At 54.7% G+C, this 4,779-nt stretch overlaps 1 protein-coding gene across 2 annotated transcripts in view; it reads right to left on the minus strand.

Annotated features, from left to right (window-relative positions):
- Positions 1–4,779, minus strand: part of ARHGAP39 (Rho GTPase activating protein 39) — a 93,211-nt gene that overhangs the window by 88,035 nt on the left and 397 nt on the right. The window lies entirely within an intron of this gene.

The raw sequence follows: 4,779 nt of genomic DNA on the forward strand, positions 1-4,779 counted from the left end.
AAAAAAAAAAAAAAAACCTTATGCACGTGTAACACTTGGTAATTTACAGAACCCTCCAGGACTCAGTCATGCTGCGGCAGGACAGACATCATCTAATCCACACACAAAAGCCCAGGCTTAGCTGTTAAGCAATTTATCTGTGATCAGGTGCACAGGCCAGGGATTGAGTCAAAGCTCAACCCCGCAGCTGAGCCAGGGCTGCACCAGCTACACCAGGCAGCTCAGAAACCCAGCATGGATTTATTACTCACTCCCTGTGCTGCCCACTGGACTTCCCCCCACAACCCCAGGACTGGGTCAACACCAAGACTCCCTGCGGGCGCCACCCTGGAATGCTCTGAAAACCTAGTCACGCTTGTGTGTAACAGCTTTACTGACACAATCACATACCATACAACTCACCCACTCAAACTGTACGATCTACTGATACTAACATAGTCACAGACACGCACAGCCTTCTCCATGGGCAACTACAGGGTACTTCCCTTACCCCCAAATAACCCCTTATCTCTTATCTGTAACCCCAGGCTCTGGAAACCACTAACCTACTTTTGACCCATGGACGTGCCTGTTCCGCGCATTTCACACCAATGAAATCACACGCTCGTGGGTCTCTGTGTCTGGCTTCCTTCACTGACCACAGCGTTTCGAGATCCATCCCTGTTGTCGCACAGACCAGTATTTCTCTCCTTTTTATTGCCAAATAACATTCCATGCCATGGAAAGACCACACTTTATCTATTCATGTGCTGATGGACCTGTGGGTCATTTCCAATTTTCTGCTACCATGAACAGTGGCCGCTCTGAGCATCGGTGCACAGGTGCTTGAGTGAAGGTGCCCTCCTAGTCACTCCTGCCCATGAGAACACACGAAAATGGGCCAATTTCCAGTGGAGAAACTCATTTAATCTGATCATACCATATTATTCAAGATATAGGTAGTTGGGAGAAATAAATGACCAAAGGAAGTCCAGAGCTAAAGACGTGGAAAAGCAAGAGCAAAACCTGACCTAATGGAGCGACTAGTGATTAACAGAAGAAGTGCTACTTCTGGGACAGACCCCACAGGCATATTCTCACATTACCCAACTCTGTACAAAACAAACTGCACAACACACGGTATCCAGCAGCACAGGACGACTGAGACATGTCACAGCACCTCTGTAGCGCCAAACACAAATGCAGCCATGAAAAATAGTGAACTGGGAAATTTACCAATATGGGATGACTTCCATACACATTTAGTTTAAAAAGGCAAGGTTCAGGAGCTTTTTGAAAAGGGCAGAAAGAGAAGAATTTGCTTTTGTAAGTACTGATGTCTCCAGAAGGAGATACAGCAGTTGCCTCCAGGGGACCGGGCTCCTGTGGGTAAAAACAGGACAGAAGCTACACTGTGCACTATTTTCCAACTGTGAATGTGAATATGTTATGGATTCCAAAAGAAAATTTTTTAACCTTTTAGGAAGCAAAAATAGAGAGAATCTATGAGAATTTTTTAAAAACAATTATACTTAAGAAAGCAAGAGACGAGAGGCCCCGGATAGTTGTAAGCAGCCCAAATGGAGGAAAGAAAGGAGCTGCTCCCGCTGCGGTGCTAACCCTCCTCTGGGGTGAGACCTACCCAAATCCACCGTTCCTACTGAGGTCAACGTCCTAAGAAAATGTTGCAAAGAGACACTGAGGACACAAAGGTCTCCTTTGCCTTCAAAGACCTCCCAGTGCAGACGGGAGACAGCTCACGTGTCCAGTGGCCAGAGGCACGGCTCAGAACACGAGGAGGCACAGAAGTTGCTGCGTGAAGGGAGGGGTCAGGACAGGCTCCTCCTGGGACAAGCGCCATTGAGGGTCTGAGGAGATGAAGGGGCCACTCGAGCCTTGCTTGTTTTGCGGGGAGGGGGGATGTGGAGCGGGGCTCGGCCTCCGGAGCACTGGCTGGTGTCAGTGCAGAGCAGAGCACGAGTCGGCGCACAGGAAAGAGCGGTCCAAGGAGCATGTGAGGCCAGGGAGGACCGCAGGGCACATGAGCAACCAGCTGGACACACTCTGGGCCCTTCAGCCTGGCCTCCTGGCTACAGGACCGTCCCGCCACAGTGGGATGCCCAGCAGCACTCCTAGTCTCCACACATTCAGTGCCAATAGCACCCAAGTCAGAACAACCAAAAACTTCTCCAGACCGGTCACCTCTGGGCGAGCACCACTGCTCCGCACTACCCCACCTGAGCAGCTATGTGGAAGACAGGAGGGAGCCCCCGAGCAGGCACAGCCATAACGCAAAACGGCACAGGCCCCAGACAATAAATGTAAGGGAGGAGAAATTTGGGAACTACTCAAGAGGGACCAGGAGGACCTATTGCGAGGACCTGCAGCTGGGGGAGGACCCAGGACACCAAGCTCTTCCAGGCAGCCAACAACCCAATGACGGTCCCAAAGCACCAAAGGGCTGAGGTCAGAAGTAGAAGAGGCAGGGTCTAGAAGCCCACAAGGCTTCTGCATCCAGAGGCTGGCTGCAAAGTTCGAAGCTGAGGGGAGAAGTCTGGCTGGCACCACTGTCCTGAGGGAGACCACCCAGACAGGGCATGAAGCAGGCTCTTTTTTTTCCTTGGAGGGGAACAGTCCACCCCAGCATGCAAGCAGCAGAAAAGGCCGGACGGACATTTTTAAATCTATCCTTAGATATTTTACATTTTGCTCACAAAGCTGTTTCATCACCATCTGTTCTGAACATTAAACCTTCTCACCTTAAACCCCACAAATGCCCAAAGACTCTATTTTAAAGGGGAAGGATTCCTCCCCAAGTCTTAGTGTCACAGATTTAAAGGAGATAAGATGTAGTAATGTAGGGTAAGTCTAAGATATTCTCCCTAGGTCCGATTTTTTAAAAGAGATTTTATTTATTTGAGAGAGAAGCAGTGACTTAGCAGGAGAGAGCACAAGCAGGGAGGGAGAAGCAGGCTCCCACTGAGCAGGGAGCCCAACGCAGGGTTCGACCTCAGGACTCCAGGATCATGACCTGAGCTGAAGGCAGATGCTTCACCATCTGAGCCACCCGGGCGCCCTCTCCCTAGATCTGAGAAAGAGAATCATCTCCTTGGGAAATGAAGATTCTTCCTGCTTTGCTCTGAAGCAAGTTAGATCTTATTTTGTTCTGGAACAGGTAATTCCAAGTTCTCACTCTGTTGTTTATGTCTTCACTGTCATCTGAGTTTGTTAATAAGTCATCCTTCCTAGTCCAAGGATAACACTTTTAAGCGAAGTATAACAACAACTGCTTCAGTGGTCTAATTCGGAGAATCACCCAAGACCTGCTCTAACTCCCATCGCTGTCTGCAACAACACTACCCGCCCCCCGCCCCCCAGGACAAGTCCTACAGGATCTAGAGTGCCTCGCTAGCAGCTTTCTTCTTTTAAACAGATTTTATATAGCAACCTACAAATTACAAATCCATAATATCAGATGTAGAATGCATCTAAGCAGTAAGATCCGTTCCTCATTTACCTTTGTAAGAGACTTAGCTTTTCCCAAGTTGCTCGGGTAAGAAAATCGTCCCAGACTTCAAGTTAATGCAAAACCAAGATCTAGGTGACGCTAGTAGACAAGGGCAGAGCCAGCAGCCAAGCAGCGGGGCCCTGGAAACCAGCTCCCAGCACTGGCAGTCCCCAACACTCACATCGCACCTGGCACCAACCGCTTGAGTGTTCGCTCGCTGAGTCCTCACGACCACCCCCCAGGAGGCCAGGACGCCCACCACCCCCACGACCACCGCCCAGGAGGCCAGGACGCCGGTGGCCGCGTTTCACCGACCCGAGACCAAAGGCACAGAGCACGGAGCCGCAAGCACAGGAGGCAGGACTCGAAGGCAGGCAGTCTGGCTCCAGAACGCGCCCGCTTCTGCGCTCTGCTCGCCAGCTCCTTGGCCAGACACAAAGTGCAGCCAGAGGCCGGCTGACCTCTGCTCAGTCAGCGAGCAAGCCTGAGGGTCATCAAGTCTGCGCCCAGGACGCTTAGGAAACGAGCCTCCTGCTTCCCGGCCGCACCCCGCACCCCGATCGAATCTCCGAGCCCTCCCCCAGCGGGCAGCAGCACACCTGGCTCATTGTGAAACCGGAGCCGCTGACCGGGAACCACCTGCTGTTTGCAGAGGCGCCCTGGACCCACAGGGTTTAATTCCTCTCGCCGGCTTCAAAGACAAATCTCCTATTGTCTACACCGGCGGAGGCACACGAAGCCTCGCAACTGTCGGTGTCTGCAGAGGTCACCGGAGGTTTGGCTAAACCCCACGACACCGAACGGAGGCGGGGGGAGGGCGCCGCGTGTTCGCCGAAGGTTGCGCAGCGCCCACAGCCGCTGCCGGGGGAGCAGCGCGGAACACACCCCCAGCCGCGCGGCGCGCGGGGACGATAGAAGACGCCCTGACCCCACGAGGCACGGCCGGCCTCCCGCGCGGCCCCGCCGCCCCCGCCCCCGGGAAGCCACAGAGGGACTTCCAAGCCCCGGAGGGCTGCGCCCGGGAGCGCCCCGACCCGCCGCGCCGCAGAGGCCGGTCGGCGAGGCCCCGCGGCCACGGTCCGCACCCAGAGCCGCGCGTCCCGACTCCCGCGCCCGGACAAAGCGCCCCCGCACCCCGCCCCGCCCGAGCCCCGCGAAGCGCGCCGACGCCCCACGCCCGGGCCCCGGCACTCCACTCACGCCCCCCCCGCGGCCGGGCACCCTCGGGCCGGGCACCCTCGCCCTCACGCCCACCCCCCGCGGCCGGGCACCCTCGGGCCGGGCACCCTCGC

The sequence above is a fragment of the Mustela nigripes genome, chromosome 3 (genome assembly GCF_022355385.1).
Source record: "Mustela nigripes isolate SB6536 chromosome 3, MUSNIG.SB6536, whole genome shotgun sequence".
Taxonomy (NCBI): domain Eukaryota; kingdom Metazoa; phylum Chordata; class Mammalia; order Carnivora; family Mustelidae; genus Mustela; species Mustela nigripes.